This window comes from Ananas comosus, linkage group 2 (genome assembly GCF_001540865.1).
Source record: "Ananas comosus cultivar F153 linkage group 2, ASM154086v1, whole genome shotgun sequence".
NCBI classification, from domain to species: Eukaryota; Viridiplantae; Streptophyta; class Magnoliopsida; order Poales; family Bromeliaceae; genus Ananas; species Ananas comosus.
This window is the reverse complement of record NC_033622.1, coordinates 6,628,957-6,643,823: the sequence shown is the minus strand read 5'-3', so window position 1 is coordinate 6,643,823 and position 14,867 is coordinate 6,628,957. Positions and strand designations below refer to the sequence as shown.

At 45.1% G+C, this 14,867-nt stretch overlaps 1 long non-coding RNA gene across 1 annotated transcript; it reads left to right on the top strand.

The window, feature by feature from the left end:
- LOC109726216 lies at positions 4,174 to 10,422 on the top strand. Its single transcript, XR_002220447.1, has 2 exons — positions 4,174 to 4,355; positions 10,128 to 10,422. It is a non-coding gene; the product is annotated as an uncharacterized LOC109726216 (long non-coding RNA).

Below are 14,867 nucleotides of genomic sequence, written 5' to 3'. Positions count from 1 at the left end.
CGGAGAGAGATGTATGGCTGGACTTGAACTCGATAACGTCTCTTTGACGGAGCTGTACACCTTGGACGGGACAAGTGGCCTACTGATGCATAGCTTTTACAGACGAGTCGCAAAGGTGTGGTGGAAGGCATTCGACGGACATCGATCGCCTAGTCTACCCTCCTATGGTTATGGGTTGAGTTCGGGGATTGGGTTTTTCGACTTACTTCCCGATCACTGAAAAGAGAAAGCTCCAGAACAGGTTAAGAAGTGCGGCATAGGAACCGCTTCGTGTGAGAGAATATGAACGAGTTTTTCGATTCGTGAATATTGCCGCGGATGTTGGTACGCGGATGATGAGGATATGGCCGATTGGGTCCTGCGTGAACTTCGACCAGAGATTTACGAGAGGTGCAATCTTCAAAGCTCACAACCTTCGGACGAGGTGTTGGATCGAGTGTTGTTGGCAGAGCCCGACGAGGCTTTGTGACGTGAGGAGCACGAGTCTTACTGAACCGTGAGCGGGGGGGGGAGGCCATTGGCCGAGCGGATTCGGCGTGTGGCAAGTCAAGTCTAGGCGGCAACTCGAAGTCCGTCTTACGCCGGTCCTCCCCTGGATCGTGGATTTGCGGTGGCTCCCACTGGCCTCAGGCGGTGCGTGCTGCACGATGGAGCATGCCTTTTGTGGGCAGCTGGGCATTTCGGGCACGAGTGTCCGCAACGGATGACACAACCTGACACTGGCGATCGACCTTTCCTAGTCTCGGGCACAGCCTGCAGGCTGTGCCACTGCAGGCAATGGTCGGAAAATGAACAGGCGTTGGGGATTGAGCACCGAGGTGCCCTGCGGCGGGCGGCGCGGAGTGGAACGGCGAACCCAGGTGGAGGAAGCCGTACTACTGCTGACTGTTCATGGCGCGTACGAGTTAAATTAAGCAAAACATATGCTTCTACTAAATTATTGGACTGTTGGGCATAATGCATTTATCATATGCGTGAAGCAGTACTATTTACATTTATATAGTAGGGACCGAGTGATCGGTGGTAGACACGCCGGAGTATGCTTGAATCATGTAGAGTCTGTAGCGCTGCTTGGAGCAGGCTAAGAGCATGTAGCACTAACCATTGTTAGTGAGATGCTTCCTGGATCAAGATAATAAGAGACTCGCCGCATGAACGTGAATACTTGAAGCTGGCTTCTCAAGCAATGAAACTAATTGCGGAAGTTGCGCAAGTGACGTTAGGATACCCCTGCTAGTTGAGCATTTCAGAATATTAGTTCGGCTAGATCGAACAGTGCGAGTAGGATGCAGTGTTGAGAAATAGCGGCATAGTTATCGAAGCACGCATGTGGGCCTAATAACACCTCTGAGTTGAGAGTCGGGAGCAGTCGTGCTCGTGTAATCGGTGTGCATAGCAGTGTGCCTAGCTGTGTGCTATTAAACGCTATAAAGGCGTAGAAGCGCGTCTAGTATAGGTACTCGTGGCACTGGATTTGATTCAGCCAGAGTGAGATGGCAATAGCACTTGCACATTGCTAAATGTGAAGCGGGCCAGTCGGTCCCACTCGGTGGGGCTGAAGCGGCTCGCACTAGGTACTTAGGAGCCGATAGAGTATCTAGCTTGGTAGAGCATGTCGTGTAGGACGACGTTGGCGGGTATTGCTTCAGGACGACCCGTGCCTGGACCATTTGTGGACTGTGGAGCCTGGGCCCATTGGGCATGCGCAGTCAGCTGTGAGAGACAGCGGCCCGGTACCTATAGGTAGGGCAAAGAGTTGGACTGGACGGTAGTCCGAGCTTAGACCCGGGTGCGTGGAATGCCACGTGTTGGATCGTGAGATCGAGGATACACCTAGTGTGTTGTGACCCAACCTGAGGACTTGACATGGTTTGGGGTCTTGGTTGCTCCTGTTTGGAGTGTGTACGAATTCCCAAGTGAGAATTTCGCCCGGAAGTTAGGATTGGGTCTACAATGCGAGCGAGAGACGCTATGTGTAGTTGCGACGGGCCTACATGGTGTTGGTGACCGTTTGTCCACCTGTGGAAGCCGACGTAATCGGTTTAGCCGATAACTCCGTGGAGGAGTTGGTACAAGGAGATGAATTCTCGAAATACGAGAGTTGAACTTCCTTCGAGATCGACTAATTGTCGAGTGGGAGTGCTTCGCAAAAGCCGAAGAGGTCAAATGCACCAAAAATGCATTGTAATGGAGTCCGCGAGAGCAAATGGTGCAAAAATCTGCACTTGGCAGATTTGCTCTCGGGGACCGATCCCGGGCAGGGAAGGACCGGTCCCCGTAGCTGGTGGTTGCGGGGTTGCGTGATGCAACCGGTCGCTGGGCCAGAGGGACCGGTCCCCGTAAACGTAACCAGCGAGAAGAGGAAATTGGCTAAGTCCTGCGAGAGCAAGCTCTCGGGGACCGGTCTCTGGTGGACGGACCGGTCCTCTAAGGGTAGACCGGTTCCCGTAGGTGTGTTCAGGCTGAAGGCTCTCGGGGACCGGTCCCTCATCGGGAGGACCAGTCCCTCTGCACAAAAATTGCCTAGGTAGGCTGGGTTATGTTGGAGGAATTGAGGAACTTGAGGATAATGCTCTATTATGGATTCAGAATCGAGATGCGCCGGAGTGGGCCATCTCTTGATAGAGCAAAGATCCAAATGTGATTTGAACACTCATGATGAAGCGATGCACAATGATATTGCCTTCAAGCAAGGTTGGTAATCGAATTGTAATACCCTGAGGGGAAAGTAAATGCAACGAAAAGTTCTTGCATGTCAAGTGGTGAATGGTGTTGGAGCGCATGGTGTCGTTGAGTTTCAACTTGCACTACCACCAAGAATGATGGAGACCCGTAATGCACTTTTGGACTTACGCACGACAAATGTGAGTGAATCTAGTCTCATGTCCTCCGTAGTGGGCCTTTGGATAGTTCCAATGAGCGAAAGGCCACTTCGAGATGCAAAAGTGCACTGTACCCCTTGTCACTCAATAAAGAGAATTAGAGTGTGAATTGGGTTGAAGTGAGTGAGTTTCGGGGACGAAACTCTTATTAAGGAGGGGAGGATGTAAGGTACCGGACTTCTAAAACTATGAAGTTACGGTGTACATTTAAATGGTTCCGGTAAGGTTACGGTGGAATGTAACATATCGGATTTTAAATATAAAAGTGAAAATAAATAAAAATAGTATGAGATACTATTTTTATTGGATTTAGAGAAGTGAAATATAAGTTGGGAAAGACCTGTTCTGAAATCGAAGCGAAAACAGAAGATTTAGAATTTTCTGTAAGAAACGGGGCAGATAAATTAGCAGAAAATGCACAGTGTCAGAAAATTATGAAAATTGGCGGAGATGTCAGAAATATTTTTATGAGGCTAGATTTAAATTTTCATACCATTCTGACACCCGGAAGGTGAAAAATAGAATCCAAAAACTATCTGATAAAGATTACAGTTCGGTACAGTTTTCGGTGACCAAACGGGGTCGAAACTGAAATATTAAAATTTCTTTGGACTTATTAAGTAAAACCGAGCCTGCTTGTCAAATTTGAGCTCAAACGGACATTCAGAAGGGCTTCGGCGAAAAATGTAAGTTTCTAAACTGTCCGAAGTGAATAGTGCATAGTTGAGGGACTAAGTTGTAAAAAGGGGTTTAATCACTTTTCTTCTTCTCCTTCCTCAGCCGCAGCAGCCCCAAACCGCACACACACATACGCATACACACACGCATGGAAGGGAGAGAGAAAACTTCCATTTCTCTCTCTAAATCTCTCCCAAAATTAAAGAAATTGGTGGAGATTGAAGCTTGGAAGTGAATCATGCACCTTCATCTTCTTCATCTTCTCCATAGTTTGGAGCTAATTTTGAGGTGAGCTTCTTGAGCCCTCTCATGGTAGATCTCTAGATATGTGGTTTTGATCTCTAGAAATAGATTTAGAGGAATCCTAGCATGCTATCTCGATGATTGATGCTTAATTCGTGAAGGGATTTGGTGATTTCTTGCATAGTTGTAACCTAGGGTTCAAAGTGCAATTTTTGGAAATATGAGAATTTGATCTAATTTGACCTTCCGTAAACCTAATTGCTAGGTAACGAAACGTGTTGGCAAAGACGGTTCGGCAATCCGACGAGCCGTTACAAAGTTATTAAAGAAACGGACATTTAGGCTTTGTTTCCGCCTGGAGGGCCGAGGCGACGTCGTAAAATCATGAAAACGGATTTGAAGCACCGTGGCACAAAACCGAAGACCTTTAATTTTCGGATCGCAGATCGGAGATCGTTTGGGTGGTCGCGCGACAGTTCGAGCCAAACCGGGTTGCGGGTGTCGCGGGAGGCCGATTGCATGTGTCGACAAGCAATCAGAACGCGAATCGAGGTGGGTTGTGTTTACCGAAGTGACTAGGTCGCCCTTTATGTCTAAGAAACATACAAATTCATATTGATGCATGTTAATAAAATGACATAGCTAATCCATGTGGACAATGTGATGCAAACTGCTAAATAGATGCATATGAAATGATGTAATATAGAAATGCTTATTGACATAATGACATAGTCTAGAAATGCTAAATGTAATGTGCATGTTAATATGATAAGAAACCATGCTAGTGATATTTGCATGATAATGCATTGATAGTACATGCTAGTAAGTAAATGCATATTAATACATATGTGTATAATGAGCATGTTGGATAAGATTCGTGTACATGTAGACTCGAGATGACAATAGGATGTCAAGTAGATCGAGTGGCACTTAACCTAGTGTTAAAGAACATAAGTTGTGAATGAATCTAGAGTCATGTGAACTAGATCGAGTGGCATCTAACTTAGTGTTAAAGAATATAGGTTGAGAATGAACCTAGAGTTAATCGAATCTAGGTATGTGGTATTAACCTAGTGTCGAAAACATAGGTTGAGAATTGAGCCTAGAGTTAAAGTAAACCTAGGATACGTGATAAAGGCATTGAACCTAGAGTCAGTTGGACCTAGGGTGAAAAAGGACACTGGACCTAGATAGGTCGATACTATAGGGTTTGAGACCAACACTTGAGTCGTGAAATGGATTCCGGAATCCCTAGTGAAGTGGCCGCAAAGGAAGCGGTGGCACTTGTGGAAAAAGAGATGGCAAGCGAATCATAACTACAGGTATGTGTGGTTCTTCTCGCCTGGCAGTGATTCAACGGGTATGTATGGTTCTCCTCGCCCGGGATGCCATGAGGATAAGCTGGAAATGGGTATGTGTGGTTCTCCTCGCCCATTAGCTTATCAGATGATGCCACCTAGATTGACTTGAACCATGCTGGGTGAGAGCGAGTGGCCGCTGCCAGATGACTAAGCCATGACTTGAGCCATTGTTGGGTGTGATGCGATGAGTTCGCCGCCAAGTCGCTAAGTCATGACTTGAGTCATTGTTTGGTCGATGCGATGAATTCGCTGCCAGATGGTTAAGTTAGAGGTGCGGTAGGCTGTGACGGCAGCCAGGCTGAGATGCAGCCAGTGCGCGAACTATCCGCGGATGATTGACTCGAGGCCGAGTCGGGTGGTTAGCTTGATTAGGTTAATAGAAACCTTATAAGCTAGTGATAAAGGTAAGAGCTAAAGTTAGCAAAGTAAATGTAGAATTAACATATCTACTAGTTGTTTATACAGTTGCATAGTTGCATAATATTCCTGTTGCATATTGTTAGGCAAAGCATGATATATAATAACATAGGATGTGTTATGTTGTGATACTTTCCTTATGCAATCTTGATTGATATCTGTTCCTGGTTGGAACCCTTGTAATGTTCATTGTATTGATTGCGACGCCTAGGACGTACAGTGGAAACTCTGTCCGTTCGGCAGTCTGTCGACGCGCCCGAACTCGGCCAAATAGGCGGGGCCCGGGGCATGACAGATAAAGTGGCCTTTAATCGAAAGGAGAAGTTATATGCCAAATTGAAGAAATGTGACTTTTCGCTTTCGGAGGTCACATTCTTGGGCCACGTGATTTCGGGTGAGGATATCTCGATGGATCCGAAGAAAGTAGAGGCAATTAAAGATTGGCCTCGCACGACGAGCGTGTCAGAGGTCCGCAGTTTTCTTGGACTAGCTGGCTACTATCGGCGGTTCACGGAGAGGTTCGCCAAAATAACCACTCCGCTGACGCGCCTCACACACAAGGGAGTGAAATATGTGTGGAGCGACGATTGTGATCGGAGCTTTAAGGAGTTGAAGGAAAGATTGACAACGATCCCGGTGCTTGCATTGCCGACGCCGGGGGAGACCTTTGTGGTATACAGTGATGCTTCCTATGTCGGTCTTGGGTGTGTCTTGATGTAAAATGGGCACGCGCCAGTTGAAAACTTATGAGAAGAACTACCCGATTCACAACCTCGAGCTAGCGGCGGTTATCTTCGCGCTAAAGTTATGGAGGCACTACTTGTATCGTGAACATTGCGAGATCTACACGGATCACAAAAGCCTTAAATACTTGTTCACCCAAAAAGAGCTAAATATGCAACAACGGCGGTGGTTAGAGTTGTTGAAAGACTACGATGTTACTATTTTATACCACCCCGGGAAAGCAAACGTCGTGGCCGATGCACTTAGTAGAAAATCGGAAGAAAATTTGGCTTCGGCAATTACACCCCAACCGTTGTTGCAAAAGGAGATGCAATGGCTTGGATTGGCAGTAGTAGTGCCGAGAGTACCGGCTACACTTGCTACCTTAATGGTGCAACCGACCTTGTTGGAGAGGATAAAAGAGTTGCAAGCTTCCGACGAGTATCTCCAAAAGGTGTGCGGTGAAGTTGAGAGCGGTAGTGCTGATGATTTTGGCATTGGGACTGACGGCACACCTCGATTTCGGAATCGTTGGTGTGTACCTAAGAACGAGAACATCCGCAAGGCGATTATGCAAGAGGCGCATCAATCTCCTTATAGCATTTACCCGGGCGGCACCAAAATGTATCAAGACTTAAAAGTACACTATTGGTGGCCGGGCGTGAAGAAAGACATTGGAGAGTTCGTGGCACAATGTCTTACGTGCCAACAAGTAAAGCGGAGCGGCGGTTTTCGACGAAAAAATTGCAAAGTCTACCTATACCCGTTTGGAAATGGGAGAATATCGCAATGGACTTTGTGACCGGTTTGCCTCGATCTCAAGGTGGACACGGTGCAATTTGGGTGATAGTAGGCCGGTTGACGAAGTCGGCGCATTTTCTACCGATTCATATTATATGGTCGGGGGGCAAGTTGGCTCAAGTGTATCTGGACGAGGTTGTGAGACTTCATGGGGTTCCGATATCAATTGTATCGGATCGGGACCCGAGATTCACATCACACTTTTGGAGGAGCCTACAGGATGCGTTGGGCACACGGCTCGATTTTAGCACGGCATTTCATCCTCAAAGTGATCTCCAATCGGAGAGGACGATACAAATACTTGAGGATATGCTTCGAGCGTGTGTACTTGACTACAAGGGCGGTTGGCATGATCATCTACCGATGGCGGAGTTCGCGTACAATAACAGTTATCAAGAGAGTATCGCGATGGCGCCATTCGAGGCCCTTTATGGAAAGAAGTGTCGCTCGCCGATTCATTGGAGCAATGTGGGCGATAGAGTTGCTCTCGGCCCTGATGTAGTACGGGAGGCGGAGGAGAAAGTCCACCTCGCCCGCCACCGACTTGCTACGGCGCAATCTCGACAAAGGAACTATGTCGACAAGCGAAGAAAGGCTATCGAGTTTGTGGTTGGCGACCACGTATTCCTAAAGATATTGCCAATGCAGGGAGTTAAACGGTTTGGAATCCGGGGGAAACTAAGTCCCCGGTACCTTGGACCGTTCGAGATATTAGAACGGGTCGGCGCAGTGGCGTACAAGATAGCACTACCACCGAGACTTGCGGGAGTGCACGATGTGTTTCATGTATCGAATCTCCGCAAGTATATTCATGACCCCGAGCATGTCCTCTCGTTTGAACCGTTCGAGATTCAAGAGGATATGACTTACGAGGAGTTCCTGGCATTCATCATCGACTGAGAAGTAAGAAAACTACGGAACCGTGAAATTTCGTATGTAAAAATCCGTTGGTGCAACCACGATGATCGGGAAGCCACTTGGGAGCTCGAGAGCGCGATGCGGGAGCATTATCCCCATCTCTTCGAGAATTTGGAATAAGGTATGGATTTGGATTTTTAATCAAGTTAGTTTCGCGGACGAAACTAATTTTAAGGGGTGGAGAATGTAACGTACCGAAACTCGGTAGAAAATATCGAACTTTAGCCAAATTGGTTAAAGTGCCGAGAGAAATGAATGGACGAAGTCTGGTTGACATTCCAACAATGTTGTCAGGGTCAAAGTCGAGTCCCGAGAGTGTTAAGCAAGTTTTAGCATTGCTCGGCGCGATTTAAAAGTGAACAATGCGAAAGAAATAGTTGGGTATGTTCCGTTAAGCGTTCCAACAATGTTGGAAGGGTTAAAAAGGAGTTCTAGAAGAGTTAAAAGGGTTTTAGTATCGACCGGCGCGAAATAGAATCTACAACGGTGCAAAACCAGCATTCTGGGCAAAGTGTACCGGTACAACCATCGAGTTGTCACCGGTACAACCCTGCAGACCGAGAAGAGTTTGCTCTCGGGTTTGAGTTTTCGCAGAAATGTACCGGTACACCCCTGGTGTGTACTGGTACACTTTGGTAAAATCCGAGGAGGCTGCTCTCGGGTTGCCTCTGCGTAATCGTGTTACCGGTGACAGGGTCCCGTGTACCGGTACACTTTGGTCTGGCAGCACCAATTTGGTCTGCTACAAATAAAAAGAAATGGAGAGCCTAGATGCAATTGTAGCACTTTATAAAACACCCCAACACCTCTCTTTCCCTCTCCCATAGCCAACACTCACCCCCCTCTCATTTTTCTCTTTCTCTCTCTAGAAATCTCTCTAAGGAGCAAGGAGAGAAAGGAGATGAAGGGTTTTTGAAGGAGTTTTGGTGGTTTTGAAAGCTTAGGATCTCTCCTACAAGGTGGACATTGGAGAGCTTTGGGCTAAGATGAGGTGTTTTGTGACAATAGGTCTAGGGTTTGGTTTTATGTCCTAGAAAACTAGGTTTTGATCTCCTCTCATGCATAGAAACCTAGTAATGACTTAGAACACATGAAAACCCTGGTTTTCTTCAAGTGCTCTAATGGTGGATTTTTAGGGTTTGCATTCTAAACCCTAGAAATGGTTTAGATAGTTCTAAATGAGCTTCTAGATGTTGGACAAGCTCTCTTTTGCTTGTTTTAAAGATCAAAACCTAGAATTGAGCAAATGGTATTGTTAGGGCATAGTAGGGTTATTGTGAGCATTTGTATGTATTGAGCATATTGCATAGTAGGGTTATTGTAAGCTTCTTATTGCACATTGTGAGTTCAAATGCATGTGAAATACAAGTGAGAATCTGTAAACCCTATGTATGCATGAAAAATGACAAGAACTTAGTGGATTAGAGAATAAGTGTGACATGTTGACATAAAGTTAGTGAGTGACATTGAAGAGCCAAGAACACTAGAGTTGATCACTTAGAAAACAAGTGTGGCATTATTAATTGTATGAGTACAAAGAACAAGTAGTGTATATGACACTAGTAAAGGTTAACGAATGCAAGTATACAAAGGTAGTGACATTATGACATAACAACCTTAGAGTTAAGGGTCATATGTGCATTGTTTTCTTATAGTTAAGGAATGGAATGAACTTGACATCCTTATAGTTAAGGATTGGATCATACTCACCTGTAAGTCCTTACTCGAGGGTGGTAGCTCCCCCTCGGGCGATGTACTCCGGAGTTGTCAGCACTGGGTCGTAGTAGTCTCCCCAGAGGACGGTCCCGTCGGGCGTAGTAGTCTCCCCGATACATGGGATTTGAGTTGGTGAGTCTATTGAGGGCGAAACCTACGGGCTAGTCAAGAGATTGGGTAATGAAACTATGATCTTGCATTCATCATGAGTATTTTATCGAGCATCGCATTACTTATCGTTCAAGCATATTATCTGCATTTGTTTAGTTTGTTACTATCTATCTGTTCTTCTATTATGCCTGATTTAGACCTAGTGGGAAAGTCGGCGTGGTTTGTTGCTGAACCCACTGAAAACTTTGTTGTAGTTTTTACCCCACTATTTCCACAGAGCCGTGACCGAGCGAGCCGGCGGACGACCGCGGTAAGGGCATCGCGCCCTAGATAGAGACCACCCGAGATGGTTTCATATTATGTAGTTGCATTCCCTTTACTATCATCTTTTGTATTTGATGATTCTAGATGCTTATGAGTACGATGTAAAAGATATTTACTTTAAATGTCAAAGGTTATATTTTGGAGCATTGTGATGTAAAAAGAAATGATGAAAGAGCATGTAAAGGAACTTGATTGAAGTAGTTGCATTCCGCCTGAGATAGAGACCACCCGAGATGGTTTCAATATTATGTAGTTGCATTCCTTTTACTATCATCTTTTGTATTTGATGATTCTAGATGCTTATGAGTACGATGTAAAAGATATTTACTTTAAATGTCAAAGGTTATATTTTGGAGCATTGTGATGTAAAAAGAAATGATGAAAGAGCATGTAAAGGAACTTGATTGAAGTAGTATACATGTATGTGATTTAAAGTTAATCATATTACTTGTTGAGGTTTAGTTTAGTACTTTCACTTTGGCTATTGCTTGCCCTCGTGCAAGCCATTTTGCATGCTTCCACAAGTGCAAATTTTATACTCTATCTGTACCTGTTGTTGAGCCTTGGGTGGACAAAGGAGGCTCTGTCCGTTCGGCGTCTGTTCGACGCGCTCGAACTGGCCAAAAGGATCGGGCTCGGGGTATGACATTTGTATTATTAAAAAAAATTGTGAAAAATTGATACGAAAAAAAACTCCTAAAATTAAAAAATATGGAAAGAGTTACATCCTTAAGAGGAGTGTGAAAACTACCACCACATATAGGAAAGAGCTAATACCCCGGTCGTCAGGTAAGTGTGTGAAGCTACCATATGAAAATTGATCGTATAACCGAAAAGGTTGAAAAATTGTGAATATTTGGAGATAATTACTAGACATTGTATGCATATACAAGTGATAGCGTAAATCTCATACATGTTAAATGACATAGTTATCTTGAGGCATAGTAGTACTTAAACCTTAATGCTTGATTTCATACATGCTTTATTCGTAGCTATTTCTACATTTGTCTCAGTTGACCTAGTGGTGTAATTCGCTTTTCTCGGCGGCTTACCCACTGGGAACTATTGTTTAATAGTACTCACGTCTATGTATTTGTTGTTTTTGTTTCAGAGCCTTCCACTACGAGAGAGGCTAGGGACCGTGGTAAGGGAGTTGCGACTAGCTAGAGCCCTTTTGGACATTTGCCTAGGTGGACACCTTTCTATTGTTATAGTCCCAAAAGGTGTATTGGACCATCTTGTATAGAGACTACCTTATGCTCATGAAATGTACCCCTTTGTTGTAACTTTAAATATATCTTGTGATAGATGTTTCCTTATTGTAGTAACTTGTTACTTCCTTTAGTGAATGGTGATTTATTGTATAGTTCAACATTTATGCTCTGATTACTATGTTAGGAATATTTCCTTGCGTGCACCAGGGGTGCCTTGTGCACACGACAGGTATGTGCACGTGACGGGTAGGCTTCTGCTGGGGCCTGGGTGTGACAGATTATATTGGTATCAGAGTATAGGGTTGAGTCTTAGTGGATCTAGTAAACCTTAGGCCGGTTGGAGTATAAGAATTAGGAACGTGAGAGACGGAGTCTTTTATGTCTTTTGGGTGAAAGTATTACGATTGGGTTGTATCTTTAACTCCGATGGTTGGAGTTTAATCGAAATGTGCAACTTCTAACTCCTTGAAAGATTACGTTGGTGGCTGACAACGTGACATCGGGGGTTAGTTGGGGGCCTCACTTTATTACTTTCACATGATTGGGATTTTATTTTCATGAGTGGGGTTGCGAGGGTGTGGGTTGTACTAACTTACGCATGTTATGTTTGTTATAGCTTGAGATGTAGACTACTGGCTCTAGGTTAGCCGGGGTGGCCAAGACAGCGGATGCTGAGGAGGTGGAGACCTTTGCTACCTCCGGATCCAGTGAGGCTCGTGAGTTGAGAGATCAGTTGGCATTGTTGACGTACTTGGTGGCACAACAAGCAGCTGCGGCCCAGCAACAAGCAGATGCGGCACACTACCAAGAGGCATGGATGAAGTGGTTGGAGGACTGACTACTTCAGCAGGCTTCTACCAGGATGACCCAAGATCCTACACCGCCAGCACCGGATGCTTCACGTGCAGCCCTGAGTACCGAGCCTAGGTGTAACAAAGTTAATTCTCAAAATCCGAGAGTTGCACTTCGCCCAGGATCGACTAATGGTCGAGTGGGTACCTCTCGGAGAAGCTAAGGATGCACGAAACCTAAAAAGTGCATTGGAATGGAGTCCGCGAGAGCAAAGATGCAAAATCTGCATCTTTAGCAGATTTGCTCTCGGGGACCGGTCTTTGGTAGGAGAGACCGGTCCCATCGGCTGAGGGTTGCGGGGTTTCTGATACAACCGGTCCCTAATAGGGAGGGACCGGTCCTCGTAGGCGACACCAGCGAGAATGGCTAAAAATTGGCTAAGTCCCGCGAGATGAGCTCTCGGGGACCGGCCTTTGGTGGGCAGATCGGTCTCCGGGGGACCGGTCTCGCAGGGAGAGACCGGTTCCCGAATGCGTGGAAAATGAGAAGGTCCTCTGCGATCGGTCCCATGTCGGGGAGACCGGTCCGTCCGCGCGGGTTCAGCCCAGTGAGAGCAAGTTGAGAGATGGAAAAGTGAGGGGCTTATGTGCAAAATGGTCATGTGTAGGGTTAAGAGAGAGGTTTCTCTCTCTCTTTCTCTCACTCCCTCACTCTCCCTCACTGCTCTCTCTCTCTCTCCGATCGAGGAAGAAGAAAAAGGGAAAGAAGAGAAAAGAGAAGAGAAGAAGAAAAAGAGAAGAAGAAAAGAAGGAGAAGATGAAGGAGAAGAAGAGGATCATCATCACCATTATCATCTTCTTCTTCTTCTCACCATTGGAGCAAGCTTATGTTAAGGATTTTGTATTGGCAAGTTTCGTGAAGTGAGTCGGAGTCTTGAAGGATCGAAGCGGATTGACGAAGATTGAAGAATTAAAGATTTCGAAGATTTTGGAAAGTAGCTCACAATATGAATCACGATGTTCAGGTAAAGTTTTAATTCATGTTATGGTGATTCATACTTAGTTATAGGCATTAGAATCATAAACTCAAAGTTTAATGGATTAGAAAGTGCCTCGGAACTTTGCAGAACCCGAAACAGTGCAAAATCCAAAAAAAATGCATTGTGTACCGGTACAGCAATTGCCCCGTACCGGTACAGCCATCAACTTTGGCTTCATAATTTTTGTTCCGTCATTGTGTAACCGGTGATAGCATTTCGCGTACCCGTACACAGTGTAAAATTGTGAAAACTTTCTAATCCGACTCCGTTTAATTCTAAAGTCTATAAATAAGCTATTGGGGTTCTCTAACAAATCAACCATCACGAAAATATATGTTTGAGAAACCCTAGAGGCTCGGATTTCATCTAAAACCTATTTTCTACATATTAGCCTCTTTTAGGTCAAATCGAGATTTTGGATTTTGATATCAATATGTCGATTTGATCTTCGCTTCGCTTGGAGTTTCTTTTCCTGGTTTTCATCGATACTCTAAGCGAAGGATCACCATAATCATGATGCTCTTCATGAACGGCGTCGTGGATTCGGCGTGAACGAAGGCGGTTCGTGGATTCGGATCGTGGGCTCGTGGATTCGAGTGGCGTCGTGGATTCGAGTGGCGTCGTGGATTCGGCGTGATTGAAGCTTCGTGGATTCGAAGTGGAGGCGTTCGTGGATTCGAACGTGAGGGCATGGACAACCCGGAGGATTGCGCGAGATTTATAGGAGGTTAAAAGAGGTTGAGTCCGTGGAGTCGGAAATCACCTTGTAATTTTTTCTCTTAGTGAATTATTTTTTCGCGTGTTGGTCCCGTAGGTTTTTCTCCAAGTTGAAGTTTTCCCACGTAAATCTCACTGTGCTTTTTATTTTTCACATTTATTTTTATAGCATTGAGATTTGTGGTTTTTGGCCGGTACACCTATTCACCCCCCTCTAGGTGATAGATACAATCTAGATAGATCCTTGGGCTCCTCAAAACTTTCAGCTTAAAGAGGTAAGCTTGGTACCCTCTCATGGTAGATCTTTAGATGTAATAGGCTGAAACTTGATTAGAAGCTAATTGTGATCAAAGTGGGCACAATAATGCTAAAATGGAAATTAAAGACTTCTAAACTGAATTAGAAGCTTGAGATCAGTCATTGGCACACTTTGGAAGTGTGGGAATAGATACAAGTGGAAACGAAGTGATAAAAGAACTCCAATTGCCATTGGAACTCGAATGCTGAATTTTGTAGTCGATTTGGTCGAAATGAACCATATGATGTCAAAATGAAAAGGAATTGCTTCCAAATTAAACTGGTAGCTTGTGAAAGTCCCTTGGCATGTTTTGGAAGTGTTCGTGTNAGTTCAGTTCAAAGTTTTAAATTACAGTGAATTTCATGTATAGCTAGATTACTATCACTTGGAATTGCTGCTTGCCCTCGTGCAAGCCATGTATATTGAAATGTTATCCTAGAAATCGTTTATTTCTTTATACATGTATTCGTTGTTGTTGAGCCTTGGGCGAACAGAGGAGGTGCTGTTCGTTCGGCGTCTGTGTACGGGCCCGGATCGACCAAGTTGGCGATAGCGGGACGTGACATTAGACATAGGTTTTTGATCTCTAAAGTTGGTTTGAATGAAACCCTAGCATGCTATCTAGATGGATTT